Here is a 15,444-nt window from a genome sequence, read left to right as displayed (position 1 = left end):
TATTGATAAAAGTTAATGACTTAACTATTTGAAATTTGAATGAGAACATTAGACAAATAGAAATTATATATCATATGTTAATGATCATGTTTTAAATTTAGGTCACTATTCATTGTTTGAGAAAAACAACATGTAAAGTAAAAGAAATGTGTGTGTGTGTATAATTGAGTCAACATGTTTTACAATAATTTTTGTAATACAGCAAATATTGTATTTTAATATTACTTAAAATTATATCTTTGTAGGAAAAAGGAATTCTCTTTTCTTCAATGGAAGACTTCTGGGAGGTATTTGAAACTGACTGAAAGCACTCATTTCTCCTGGAAATTATTCATTTGCTGTCTTAAATTAATGCACAGATTAAGAATAATCTAGGTATTATTTCTTTTTCTTTAGGGCCTGCTGTGCGTTTGCCAATATATAAGAAGTAGGCTATGGTGCGTTGTTGAAGTTACTGTTCTGCCTTCAAAGAGTGATTTAGTACCAGTTATAGAAAATATCTTGCAGGTGCCTTGCAACTCTTTAGGTCTTCAGAGATTCATTACCTATTTAATCTCCATAGCAAACTACAAGGTAAGCAGCGCCAATTCTGTTTATAAGTGACTCAAATTAGATACATAATGTTTAGCTATTTATCACCACATAGCTAAGGAGCAAGGGAAAGGGATCCTGTGTGTGCGTCTGAGCAGCCTTCTCTGCTCTACTTTATTACTCACTCTGTTTAATGACTTAGCAGATACTGAGTCTCTCCATGAGGTAAGGCATAAAAACGACAGATTGTTCTCTGTTCGTTCATTTACCATGTTTTTACATAAGATGGTGACGTGTACCTTCATTTCCCAAGAGTGCCTGGCAGATCTTTCAAAATCCGCAGTTTTAAATCCACTTCAGTCCTCTGCCTAGTCATTAAAGAACCAGCAAGATTGACACCTTTACTCATGTTTACTAACCTTAGTCTCATCTAAATAATTTTGGCTTGAAGTTTGATTTCTCAGATGCTAATTTTGTTACTTGGGGTACTTAGAATATAGTTTTTCATCTAATAGATTAATCTCTTGATAAAGGCAAAGAGACCACATGACCAAATCACATGCCTAAAGCTCCTCTGAACAGTGCATAAAATGTGTGACCAAGTCTTGAGTATGTAAGTCCTTTGGGGACCATTGATATCCCAACTGCAGCGTGAGCATGTAAGTCCTTTGGGGACCATTGATACCCCAACTGCAGCGTGAGCATGTAAGTCCTTTGGGGGACCATTGATAGCCCAACTGCAGCGTGAGCATGTAAGTCCTTTGGGGACCATTGATACCCCAACTGCAGCGTGAGCATGTAAGTCCTTTGGGGACCATTGATACCCCAACTGCAGCGTGAGCATGTAAGTCCTTTGGGGACCATTGATGCCCCAACTGCTGCGTGAGCATGTAAGTCCTTTGGGGACCATTGATACCCCAACTGCAGCGTGAGCATGTAAGTCCTTTGGGGACCATTGATGCCCCAACTGCAGCGTGAGCATGTAAGTCCTTTGGGGACCATTGATACCCCAACTGCAGCGTGAGCATGTAAGTCCTTTGGGGACCATTGATGCCCCAACTGCAGCGTGAGCATGTAAGTCCTTTGGGGACCATTGATGCCCCAACTGCAGCGTGAGCATGTAAGTCCTTTGGGGACCATTGATACCCCAACTGCAGCGTGAGCATGTAAGTCCTTTGGGGACCATTGATACCCCAACTGCAGCGTGAGCATGTAAGTCCTTTGGGGACCATTGATGCCCCAACTGCAGCTCCTTGTCTGGCCCTCAAAACACCCATGTCCATCTTATAATGCAAAAGTACATTGTCGTCTCCAGGTATGCCAGTTCTAGTTCAAAATCTAAAGCCTCGCACTCAAAGCTAAGGTTTACCTCTGTAAAACTCAAAAATGTGTTGTGTTCTTCCATGATAGACTAGCACAGATTAAAATCCCATTACAGAAGAGAACAGTAGAAAAATAGCAAAAACACCTGAACCAGAGCAAAACCAGAATCCAGGAAGACAGACATTAATACTATAGCCCCATGTCTGGGGTGTGGTGCAAACTGGTAGTGAGATTGTAGACCCTCAGAATAGGTCATAGCCTGCCTTCTTCATAGTATTTTCCTTTAAAGCCCATCTGGCCTCATTGTGGGCTCTGCTCATTGTCCACAGGTTTTCTTATGTTCCATATTCCTGGCATGTCCAAGTTCTGGACCTCAGTTGGCCTAGCTACACTCTCGCAGCTCCATGTGTCATTCCACTCTCTCAGGAGCTGCTTGCTGGGATCCAACCTTGATCCTTCATTCCCTAGACTTCCAAGGTTTCCTTAAAAATTTAGGTAAAAGCTAGGATTTTCTTTTCACAATCTTCTCATTTTGAAATTTTAATAATTGTAATGGAGGATCTGGGTCATTTTGTCTCTCAGACCCAGACAGGACCATATGAAGGCTTAATCCAGCCCTATCTTAATCTGCCAGTGTCTGAACGTTGGGTGAATGTTTGGCTCTGATCTCCAGCAGATCTGCAATACTGTGATTGAATGAGCTGCCTCCAAGCTGCTTCTGGCAACAGAATTCATAGACCAATTGGAATGTCCCCTCTCACCAGAGGTGCTCTGCTTTTACACACGTGAATATGAGGAGTAGTTGCTCTTCTTCCTTCAGATCTTTCCAGGGCACTGACAGTGGACAAGGTTATCTGACCAGAGCAGTTTGCACTCCGTGTACACTGAGCCTTCCCCCGTTATCCGAACATGGCTAGATTTGTTCCTCTTCGCAGAGGTCTGCCCACATTTCTCAGTTTGATCCACCTTTTCATTTGTCTATCCCATGGACCTGTGTCCAGTCCAAATTCACAGCCAGGTTCCCGGGTATATGATTCTCAGTGTGGTCACTTGTCTAGCTGGGTGCAGAGGCTACTGGGACCACCAATCCCCCTGCTCCAGCCATAGGGTTTGATGAGGTAAAAATCCTTGGATGTGGTTCCCCACCTTGGCGCCCAAGCTAGAAAGTGCAGGGAACCCCTCCTCAGTGTTGGCTCTCTGCGGAGATCACACTTCTCATAGATTGTTTCTGCAGCACCAGATTCTGTATCTGCCTCTTGCCAGGGTTTTCTTTCTCTTTTTTGCTTAAGACCCTGTTGAGCAAGATTCTTCTACCCCACCTGCCCTGTCACCAGGTACAAAATCGGATTGTTTTTCTTTTACAAATAGAAAGTGTAGTACTTCTGTATTTTATTACAAAATTCTCTCTGATTTTGTACTCCTTTTTCTTTCTGTACTACCCTCCTGTCCCTGAAGCCATCTGCCTGTGGTTCAGTCTTTCTTTCTCTAGGAGCTGCATGAATGCACTGGATAGCTCTCATCTGCAACCTTCCCTCTGTTAAAGTCACTTAAAGTGTGAGCTGCTGAGGACTCATTCTTTTTGTCTGATATAAAACCTGTGCTTCTCTAGTTTATGCTAATGATACTAAGTTCATATTGTACAAGGGCATATCTGCAGGGGGCTTGTCCATTTTGATACCCTTGCTTTAAATACCTTTTGCATTGATGAAGGTACTTATTCTTAGAATTATTGAAGACAATCACTCAGACTGTTTTAGAGTGGGCCTCCTGGTATCTTTTATCTCTGCCCTGAGCAATTGTTGTGGACAAAGTCTTCTTTTTAACCCTATATCCTGATTTCTGTGAGGATATCTAGATCATTTTATGGAACCTAATCTATACATTTTTTGTTGACCAAGATTATGTCAACTACCCAGTATATACTCTATTTAGCATTGTTTAGACAGAAATTTAGTAAAAGTCAATTTTATAGAAAAGGTATTAAATGATCTCAAAAGCTGTTTTTTTTTTTGTTTTGTATTGTTTTGTTTGTTGTTAACGGTGTTGATCTTCTAACACACCTTTTCCTAGTTCCTAGATAGCATAAGCACATCCTCAATCTGCGGTGCCGTTTCCTATGTACTACTTCATCGCACATCATTCCTAAGAAAAATGTGTGCAGCTCCTACTGTGTGCCAGACCCTGTGCGCAGATAACCTCCTCTTCCTCACAGAAGGCCCCTGAGGTAAGGATCGTCACAGTTCACATGGAAACACAGACTGAAGATGGGGCGCCTTTCCTTGTGCATTGTGCCATCTGGTCCCCGAGTCACACACCAGGGAAGGTAGCCGTGGAAACTGTGCACAGACATCCCTGGTGTGGGTTCCTCATACTTCTAAGGACTAAATTGACATTCCTAAATCTTGAGGCCTTTATTTCTGAAGGCCAGTAACTCTTGAGGATTCAGTAAAAATCACCATGTCGCTGAAAAATCACCATGTCGCTAGGCAGTGGTGGCACCTTTAATCCCAGCACTTGGGAGGCAGAGGCTGGTGGATCTCTGAGTGTGAGACCAGCCTGGTGTACAAGAGCTAGTTCCAGGACGGGCTCCAAAGCTACAGGGAAACCTGTCTTGAAAAACAAAACCAAACAAACAAAAAATCACCATATATATATTTACCCAGAGTGAAAAAAATTTTATGTTAAAAACCTTAATTTACCAGGAAGCAAGTATTTATAGTTGATACAAGACTTAAGTGTTCTGATGATTTTACCTGTTTCTATTGCCTGTTTTTGTTTTTTTGTTTGTTTGTTTTAATTAGTTGATCTACACAGGTGACACTGTGTAGAAAGTGGAAGGAGACAACAGGAGTTACCACTGGAGAATAGTCTCGTGGGGCAGGCTATTACCTGGGTTTGTCAGAAGAACCAGGGAGGGAACAGATGCCCACATTACTAGCTTCAGAAAAACAGCTGGCGGAAACACCCAGTCAACTTTTAGTGATTTTTCCCTGTGCAGCACCAGCATCAACCTGTCCCGAGTGGCCAGGCTTATACCCTCCTGTCTCTGGCTGGCTGTCTATAGACATTTCCTATTCTGCGTACGGGCTAGGGAAAAATACCCGTCCTGCCACTACATAGACAAAAAGTGTTAAGGGTCCAGGCTGACAGCAAGGTGAGAGTTGAGGCTGCAGGATTGATAGGATAAGAGTATTTGGCAAACAGATGGAAGAATATTGTGATTTATAGAGAACTTCAAATCCAGGGTGCTGAGGATGCAGCTCAGTTGATAGAATGCTTGCCTAGCATGTATAAAGCGTGCACAAATCTGTCTTCATCCCCAGGACCACTTAAATGGGTCATGGTGGTCTCTGCCAGTAATACTGTCCCCGGGAAGTGAAAGCAGGGGCTCATAAGCCTTAGTCCTCAGCTACTTAGCATAGGTAAGGCCAACCCAGTCAACATGAAACATTGTCACAAGCACATAAACAAAGAACATTTTAAGTAGAGGCGAGGCTGTAGAAGTAGTTCCGGCTGTAAAGTGCTTACTGAGGAAGCTTGTTGATCCAGGTTCAAGCCCCAGAACCCACAGAAATAGCCAGGCATGGTAGGACACACTTGTAGTCCCAGCGCTGGGGAGTGTAACCAGAGACTGCGTTTTTTCCCAGCCCCCCCAGACCTGAATAATCACACAAAAACTGTAGCTAAGTGTGTATAAGGGGGGAAAACTGTGAGTCAAATAATCCCAGGCTAACTCCAAAAGATTTTAATATTATTCTTTATTGTAAGGGAAAAACACACGGAACAGGAATGGGAAGTCCAACTTCAAGGTGTGGAGTGTGGGAACGAGAGAGAGAGAGAGCTGGGCAGACGGGTGGTTTTCTCTGGGTACCCAAAAGGTCACACCCCAACCTTGTCCAGGCTCTTAAAGGTCATTGACTGAAGGTTCCCCATCAAGAAACTTTATTAATTACAACACTTTTTGGCCTCTTAGCTCAGGCTTCTTATTAACTCATATGTTAAATTAACTCATTCATATTAATCTGTGTATTACCATGAGGCTTTGGCTTATTGGTAAAGTTCCTGTGTCTTTCTCCTTCAATAAACATGGCATCTCCTTGACTCCACCTACTCTTATCTCTGTTTGGATTTCCTGCATGGCTTTACTCTGCTAAGCCATTGGTCAAAACAGCTTTATTCATTAAGCACTAAAATGAACACATACACAGAAGGACATCCCACATCAGGGGAAGGGGGTGGGGTGGGGATAGACACAGAACAGAAGCTCTGGCACTTACTGGCCAGCCATCTTAGCCTGTTTAGCTAGCCTCAGGTTCTACTGAGACCCTGTCTCAGACAGTAAGATGAATAGCCCCTGAGGAATGACATCTATGCTAGACCTCTGACTTCTGCATGCACCCATACACATGAACATGCAAGTGCTCAAAACAAAAAACCTAATCCAGTTCATTCCAATTCTAGAAATGTCACTTTTTCTCCTAGCAACTGCCATTAGCCATTGCTGGATGATGAGTACATTCACCCCTGTTTCTCTGCTTTATCCATGCCTCCTTTCCCTCTTTTCTCCATTCACAGTTGACAACCAGACTTTCAGGACACAGTCAGAGAATTGAGGGAATTGGTAGATTCCCAGTTGCTTGCTTATGCTTAAGAATCTCCCAAAACACAAAGTTCTTTCATAAACTTTGATGGTGTTGCCATGACCACTCTGGGAGGCAGTGAGGAAACAAACTTCACTAGCTTCTCTGGGAACTCTTGTTTGCTGATGCATTTATCCTATGCTTCTTAGATATAAAGTATTTGTGTGGGTACTGTTCTTGGCTCTTGGGACATGTCAGTGGGAAACACAGACCCTTCCCACACAGCTTGCTTTAAGATGGATGGTGGATGGGCAGTAAACAAAATAAACTGTGTTGTACCTTAGATAAAGAGTGCTTCTACAAGAGAGCAAAATGTCAAGCAAAGCAAGGAAGATTCACAGTTAACATAGGTTATCTATCCTGTTGTAATACTTGAACATCACTCACATGGATTACCTACACATACATTATCAGTCAGTATAGTCTCATAATTATGTATGCTTTCAGAAGTTTTCACATTAAACAGCTCTGCTTTAATATCCAGATGGAACTACTAAGATGACTCACAGTGCATTGAAATTACTGTCAAGCTTTTTCCAGTGATTCCTGTTAAAACCCGAACAGGAGGACGATAGGCAGCCAAGTGACAAGACCAAGCCAAGAGTCTTGAGCGCCCCTCACGTGGAGGGTTTTAGGGCGAGCACAGCCAGGGCAGGTCGTCCACTACTATACAGTTTGTTGGTTTCTGGATGTAGTTGACAGATACAGAGCCACAATGTGTCTTAGGGTACATAAGTCACTTTCTTCTCTTTTGAGTTCACTCTGAGGCTGTCACATGTAATGGTTGAAAATACATTCCACAAGTTAACTAGTAAAGAAAGAATGGAAGATTTGGCAGAAGAGAGGAATTCTCATTTACCACAGCTCCTATCTTGATGACTACTGTTAGAGCTTACATGGATTCTGGAAGGCCAGCTTCTAGGTGTGCCCACTTGTCCCAAAATGGAGGCAATGGTAATACTGATGGAAAAATTTAGAAACTGACAAATTCTGCAACTGGGAGTTTTATTTTGATGGTGAGATGTTGCCAAATTCTGCAGCTGGGTGTTGTATTTGGTGGTGAGACGGTGCCACTGAGTGCTTCATCTCACTGTCTCAGTAGGCCAGCTCTACAGTGGGAACCTTTTAAGAACAACTTCCCGTTAAATTACAGCACAGAAGATAAATGCCGCCATTGTGGCTGTCAGCCGTGTTTCAGACAATGCAGGCTTTGAGGACTGTGGACTCTGAAGCCCTGGGAAGGGGAGGAAACTATCCCGGAGGCAAACTTTGTGATATGATGTTGCTCACGGAATGAGTGATCCAGTCCATACTTTGTATATCAAAAGCACAAAGAAGTGAGGAATGGGAGTGCTGCAAGAGGACTCCTGCAGCTGAAATTGGGAGAGACGGGCGGGGTACTGAGCAGGGTTGAGGGAAGCGGGAGCTGAGAGAGATGAAAGAGGAAGGAGAATCTACTAAGAAAAATTGTTCAGAAATGCCACAGTGGTAGCCTAATACCGCATATGCTAGTTTTCAATCCATTTACATGTTTGAGTCCAAGACTTATGTTTTCTTGTTTGTAGAATGTTACCCAACTCCTAAAAAGTCTTATTTGTTGATTACTTTTTATTTAAAATTATAATCAAAGGATAAGTTAAATATATACACACATACTTATTTTATTTTTATAACCTAAGATACATACATATGTTTATTTGTATATGTGTATGTAGCTCTTAGGGTCTGTACACATCCTAAGAAGGAAATAATACTTAAGGGTAGAGAGCCTTATGAAGTCTTAACTTCATCCATAGCCCATCCTCCTATGTGGACCTAATGATGATTTCAACAGGTTGATGTAACTTGTGGTGGCAGGGTGTTTTTGCCGTCATTGTTTGTTTTTTAAGCCTTGTAATAGAAGGACAATAGATGGACTGCCTTTCCCGAGTCTATCTAACCATTGCTGTGATTTAATTATAATGTAGAATGCTGGTTGAATTGCCAGGCAGTATGGTGTAAGGTGATCTGCTACATTACAGCTTTTGATTTCTTCTTGGCAGCCTGTGAGATTTTCTTGTTTCTTTATCATATATGTTATCCACAGCTTCTCATCCTCTCCTTGTGCCAGCCTCTTTACTCACTATTTTGTTTCTTGTGAATCGAGTAAATCTACATGCATCATGTAAAACCGTACAACACTTGGCTTTTTGTGATACATATATGTCAATTGACATGGTTTTAAAGTCACATCTATTTCTGCTATGATAGAATTATATTCAAGTGTGAGTTTAGACCACATTGTATTGTCCGTTCATCTTATAATATTGTCTCTCTCTTTTGCAGCTCTTCAAATTCATGTTCTAACAGGACTATGAGCCAGCTCTCACAAGCATGTAATGCTGTGCTGAAGACCTCTGTAGCTTTGCTGTTATGTTCTTCACTGTTTGTGGCACACTCTCAGTTGGCATAGCTCGTCTTTGGCACTTAATTGGATGACTTAAGTGCCTTCCAAGAATACTTGTAAGTATTTGTTAAGTAATATAGAAAAATTTAATTGTTATTATCTTCTCAGTAATAACTATTTGTGTTTGTTATTTGGCCACCTTGTATTAAAAATGATTGTTTATAATAGGAATGATGATGTGTTTCACAAACATAGCCCAATCAAAGAAGTTAAGAAAATGTGGGGTGCTGCTGATGCTCAGGAAAGCAGTCCCCATGGACCAGGCATTACGAGCATGCCTGTAAGTGGAGACAGGAGAATTAGAAGTTCAAGATTACCTCTTTCCTCTACATAGCAGATTCACGGTCAGCCTCGAATACCTGGGAACTTGTCTCTTACATACAGAAAGCAATTCTTGATAGTGAGGTGTCATGAAATAGATAGAAAAAGCCAGCACTGTTGAAATGGTCGACATCTTTTTAATGTTCAGTGAGAACGATTTTTATTATTTTTTTTTTTGTTGTTGTTGTTGAAGGTGTGTACACACTAGCACATATACTAACATGGAAGTCAGAAAACAAACTTGCAGGAGTCAGGTCTCTCCTTGCACTATGTGGGTTCTGGTCACAGTGCGGGCAGCAAGTATTTTACCCCGGGCCACTCTGCTGCACTGTAGGTAGGGGCTGTGGAAGCTCAGTTCTTTAATACTTGGTCCTAGGTCATCCTGTCACAACAAAAGACCAGCAGTTTATATTTTTGTACCTGTTGACTATTATTTCCATCGAGTTTCAATTTCAGATAATGTAATGAGCAAAAGGAAGTTTATAATATTTAAAGATAGATGGTACAAGAATTTCTTAGAGTCTTTTCCCAGTGTTTTCATATACACAAAGAACAGCAGTGGTGTGAAACGCTCAGTGCCGTTCAGAAAGAGTTAGCAGCCAGGAAAGGAGATTTGATTGCATGGCTTTAGGTTAAGTGACCTTGGTGGGAAAGGGGACGGAGTCCTTGGTTAATACTGTGTTAGATAGAAGTTGGGAATGAAAGTGATTTCACTAAGACCCAGCTTTGGCAACACCTAGTCTCCTGGGCCTCACTTTGAGTGAATGTGAGAATATTAAATCTTTGAATACATAAAATTCTGGCCATCCTTTAGAAATCTTTCATTTGTAAGAAATGTTTAACTTCAATCCTAAGGAGACCTTGTGAAGATTTGTGTACTTTGTTTTATCCAGAGTATACATTTGATTCTAGACCCGATCATGACCTAGACCAATTAAATAACATTTTGTTACCAGGTAAAAATTACATGTAATCTGAAAACATTCTACTAGTGCAGAAGGCATTGATTGATCCAAACAGCAAGAATATTTCCAAGGTCAATAATTTCCTTCTGTTGTACAGTGGGGAAGTCATCCTTAAATATTACCTTGTTGCTTAATACACTTTGTTTTCTACATAGTCCCACATGTTTGGGAACTGAGCTTTGCAGTTGTTAAGGAAGTTAATCGAGTTTCAAGACTACATTATTTTTCTCCCCTCTGGCCTTCTTCTTGCATGTGCACTGTTGTTCATCCTGAGAGGCTCTGAGTTCAAATCACTGTCTTTGTCTCTTGTGCACAGTACTCCATCTTTCAAATAGAAATCAAGAAAGTAGGATGTCAGTTTTGAGCCTTAATGCTGTGTCTTTCCTGTGATTTTTTTCATTTATCCAAGTTACTACATATGCCTAGTCAATGTTTTTGTTTAAAAAAAAAAGTTGCAGGTGCCTATTTGTAAAGGTGCCTTAAATGGAGATTTTCCTGGGCACAGGGAATGCTGACAGCACTGTGCTTGTCACTGGCTCACCTGACTTTGTTCTTCTTTTCCTCTCCCCTTCTACTGTTTGTGCTTTGAATTAACAGGGCAAACTGGAGCTGGGTACTAGGAGTGGTATTTAGTGAGTTATTTACATGTCAAGAGTAAGGTACTTTATTCTAACTTAGTCAGTTCAAATTTCACGTGTACCAAGAGCTTGCAAAGAATCTATCTACCTACCTACCTACCTATCTACCTATACTTTAAATTGTAGTAAGAGCTGCGGGCTGCGTTCCTTCTGCCCAGCTCCCGGCCACCTGGCTAGCTTATGCCCCGAAATAACAGCACACAGATTTTATTCTTTTAAACACTGCTTGGCCCATTAGCTTCAGCCTCTTACTGCCTAACTCTCACATTTTGATTAACACATATTTAGTAATCTGTGTAGCACCACGAGGGGAGGCTTACCGGGAAGATTCTAGCCTACGTCCATCTTGGGTCGGAGCTTTATTGCATCTGCCCGAGGCATCTGCCTCACTCCCAGCATCCTGTTCTGTCTACTCCACCCACCTGTGTTCTGACCTATCAGGCCAAGCAGTTTCTTTATTAATTAACCAATGAAATCATCAGATAGATAGAAGACACACCTACATCATTAAATGTCATAATAAATGGAAATTACTTTCAAAATAAAAAAGCTTTGATTCTCTTGGTTTGTTTTAATTTGGCACTTGTTTTTCTTTTTATGGCATCATGATTGAGACAGTCTCACTATATACTTCTGGCTGGCCTGAAACTTGCTACATAGAGCAGGTTCCTCTCAAACTCACGGAGATCCACCTGCTTCTGCCTCCCAAGTGATGGAATTAAAGTTGTGTGCCTCTGTGCCTGTCCCCAGCCTAACACAACTATTTTATATTAACTAAGATTTTTTAATTAAGCTATTTCACTTAATTTAGATGGTGTGTATGTTATCTAACATTTAAGATTTAATTAAATCATCCTTTAAAAGTACCAGCATATTGTGTGTGTGTGTGTGTGTGTGTGTGTAATCTAACATTTAAGACTTAGTTTAGTGAGAAATCATCCTTTATAAATACCAGCATTGTTTCCATAGTCAGCAGATTTGGAGAGATCCTTTGCAAAGCATTGAGTGATATTTTTAGTAATTCACCCTCGAGTTCCCAATTGACAAAACATTAGAGATCTCTCAGTAGGGCTGATAAGCAGCATTTGCTGCATGCAAGCAATGGGTAGTTGTTATCGTAACTCTTTCAAGTATCTTATTAAAAAGAACTTACCTACCTTGATTACTCAGTACATGCTGCATGCAGAATTGAGGCCTTCAGTGTCCCTGGTACAGTCAGTCCTGCACTGCTTTGTAAACAAAAGTCTTTTGTTTTTTTTGTTTTCTTCTTTTTAGTGCTATTGTCAACCTGGGGCCTCTCTTCTGCTCTGGAAAGTGCCTAATTCTAAAGATGAATTTTTGGTGACAAGGGTGTTGCTGACCCAAGTACTCTTAGAAAAGCACTTTTGTTTGGAGTCAGAAATCTCTCTGAAACATGCTGTGCGGGGAGAACTGTGCTCCATTAGCCCGCTCTCCTTTGTCCCTGCTGGTGAAGTCACTGTTTGGTTTTGACCAGGGATGGTAATGAGCTGGTCTGTGTCTTAATCATCTTTAGGAGGGACCGAGGCAGTCATCACAGAGCATGGCCAGAGTTGACACCAAACACTGAGTATGACCTTCAGCAGGTGATGGATGGAGTCTAGTACAGAGGCCCGAGTGGATCTCATGCCCACCCTGACTGGTCTTCACTTCCCATCCTTCCCATCTCCTGTCTCAGCTTGCATGCAGTGTTTGTATTGTTGGTACTTCAATTACAGTAGGGTTCTTTTTTTTTTTTTTTTTTTTTTTTTTGCCTTGTGCTTCAACTATATTGTATTTCTCAGGACCTGCTATGAAGCCACAAAACAAATTACTGACTTCTGGTGGAAGCATATTGTCTTGGCTGTTCATGTTTGTGTCTTTTGTACTTCTGAAGTTACGATGTTTGAAATTTTTCTTGGTGTTGATATCTAGTCTTGTCTTTGTTGGGTGGCTGTTCCAGTCTTTGGTTACTGTTGTCCTATCTGGATCCTAGGCAGGGTGTGGTGGTTGTGGGTCCCTAGTAGAGAGAGCTTCTGCAGGTCAGTGGGTGGCAGAGGGAATGGAGATGGGCTAGAGGCAAGGCCACATGAGAGTAGGTTAGGGCAAAAGCTAGGGGCGTGGGTTCTGTACCAGGAGGCCGAGTCCCCAGGGATTGGACCTTTAGCAGGAAAGGGCTAGAAGTGGTCCCAGTGATTGGTACTGGAGTGGGAGTATGGGCTACTGAAAACAGGCTGCTACAGGAATAAATTAAGGCAGGACTGTAATGGAGGTCAGGAAGGATAGTGAGAATCTCCTACCTGAGTCCCAGGCCAGTGTTGCCACTGAGGGTCCCTGGTGAAAGTGTTTTTAGGAATAGGCAGCTGATGCAAAGGCCTAGAAGGGGGGGACTAAGGTCTTACACGCTAGGAGAGAGCTAAGCTGGGTTTGCCTGCCTTTGTTTGCTTGGTTTATTTATTTATTTTTTAATGATTTTTTTCTTTTGTTATATGACCTTAGGAAAAATTTTAGGGCATTGGAATTTTCATTTTCATAGAAGTTTACAAAAATTGGTTCTTAAAAGATACATGGGCCTAGAGAGATGGCTCAGTGTGAGTAAGAGCACAAGTTGTCTTCCAGAGAGCGCAGGTTCAATTCCCAGCACCACATGGCAGCTTACAACTGTTCATAACAGTTTCAGGGGATCTGGCACCTTTACACAGGCATACATGCAGGCAAACACCATTGTATATGAAATACAACTAAATAAAAATTTAAAAACACTTCTAAGGGCTGCAGACATGACTTGATAAATAGTGCTACTGCATAGGCAGGCATGAGCACCCAAGTTCAGATTCTGAGCAGCCACATAAAAATCAGGCAGTGAGATGGAATGGGCAGATGCCAGGACTCGCCAGCCAGATAACAAGCTCAGGGTTAGGGAGAGATCTCTTCAGAGCCATAGTGACCTATGGCTTCCACATGCATGTGCACAGGCAGTCCATCTCACCTGGCATATTTATACTTTATGTGCACACTGCACACACATACCACTTCTTTAAAAATAAAGCTTTGGATAGTTGTTTCAATGGGAAGACAACAGACATGCTCTATTCAAGAAGTCTTCAGTTCATGACTTTAAGGCATGTATGTAATATTTTTACCAGAGTAATGGAATTAGAGAACATTATTTTCATACTGCTTTGCTACTTAATATACATTGTGAGTATAATCTGTTTCCTTAAGTGTATTCTTACAGTATAATTTCTGGTATCACCTTAGAAGCATGTTGTGTGGATAAACTATATTTAAGCAGTTTCCTAGCTATTGATCTTTTTCATGTCATCATTCTTTAAACATTAGCACTCCAAATGAACACCTTTGTAGCCAAAGCACTTCACATATAAAAAGTGTTCTTTGGGATTTTTTTTAATGTAGTGTCTGACTGTAGGGGTGTGTACATTTGAAGACTTCAGATAACATGTTCACTGGTGAAGATGTAGCCCTTAATTCTCTCCAACCAGACCATGACTTTTTCTCTAAATGCTGAAACCACTTAGAAAGTGTTTCAGATCATAATGTTAAACAGAAAAACATTACTGTTTGCTTGTTTCTCTAAAGACAGTATAGCAGCGAACCCTGAGTAGTGTGGTCCTCTGAGTTGTGGTCTCCTGCAGCCTGGGACGACATGAGCAGAGGAATGGAACATTCCATTGCAGTGTGGTGTCCCAGTCCCAGATGTTGATCATAAGGCATGAGATCATGGAGCTGGAAGAGACAAGAGGTATGGAAGACTGCTTGATGCTGTGGCCACGGCCTTAAAAACTGCCTGTTGGTGAACAGGGTGTTTTGTTCTATGTAGATTTGCTAGTGACAGTTTTCTTTGGTAATACTGAAGAGTGACTTAAGGGTAGGCCCTGTTCCCAGCAGTGATGTTACCCCAAGACCTTAGCACAACTGATGACGTGATGGAAATGCCAATCAGACCTTGGAACCTGGTGTGTAAGCAGCGACACCTGACAAAATTAGAGCAAAGACCTAATCCATCGAAGTCTACAGTACATCCCATCTAGGCCTCTGGCTAATTGGGGTTTGGGGTCTGTCAACTCAGGATGTGGTTTTTGTACTTAAAAGTCCACGCTGAGAAAGGCTCAGGACTACACTCTGGTCCTGAAAACCCAGTGCAATTGGTATCAGGCTAATAAAGACTTCTGTTGCTTGACTTTGTCCGAGTAGTCTTCTTTGGTGGATACCTCACAACAGTAGATGGCCATTTGACTTTATTTTACAGGCTCTTTGCAGTATATTAGAGCTTCCAGTTGTATGTTTTTATGGGATTCCTGTGTGTACAGATGTGTGTATATGTTTCTTGTGCTTTTTCTTTGGCTCTTTTTCTTCTATTTATTTTGTTTTATTCCAGTTTGTTTGTTTTTGTTTTATTTATTACCATCCTTTAGATGCTTGTTTTCTAAGGAGAGTCACAAAGGGTGTGGATTCAGATGGGAGATTTGGGAAGGGGAAATAGTAATCAGAATATATTGTAAGAAGAAAACCTGTTTTCAATAAAGAAAAATAGTTTTAAAACGTTTTAAAGACAGTCACAA

At 41.4% G+C, this 15,444-nt stretch overlaps 1 protein-coding gene across 4 annotated transcripts in view; it reads left to right on the top strand.

The window, feature by feature from the left end:
- Window positions 1-15,444, top strand: part of LOC119811481 (THO complex subunit 2-like) — a 36,134-nt gene that overhangs the window by 16,965 nt on the left and 3,725 nt on the right. The window contains exons 3-7 of one of the 4 annotated variants that reach the window (XM_038325414.1): window positions 246-287; window positions 397-573; window positions 3,925-4,078; window positions 8,820-8,996; window positions 14,462-14,624. The gene's annotated coding sequence lies outside the window, so the exon portion shown is untranslated. Of the gene's footprint in view, window positions 1-245; window positions 288-396; window positions 574-3,924; window positions 4,079-8,819; window positions 8,997-12,139; window positions 12,352-12,398; window positions 12,595-14,461; window positions 14,625-15,444 lie in introns of those variants that run through there. The other 3 variants (XM_038325432.1, XM_038325424.1, XM_038325419.1) reach the window with 3 other exon arrangements.

Source organism: Arvicola amphibius, chromosome 1 (genome assembly GCF_903992535.2).
Source record: "Arvicola amphibius chromosome 1, mArvAmp1.2, whole genome shotgun sequence".
Lineage (NCBI taxonomy): Eukaryota > Metazoa > Chordata > Mammalia > Rodentia > Cricetidae > Arvicola > Arvicola amphibius.
This window is presented reverse-complemented; position numbering and strand designations above follow the sequence as displayed.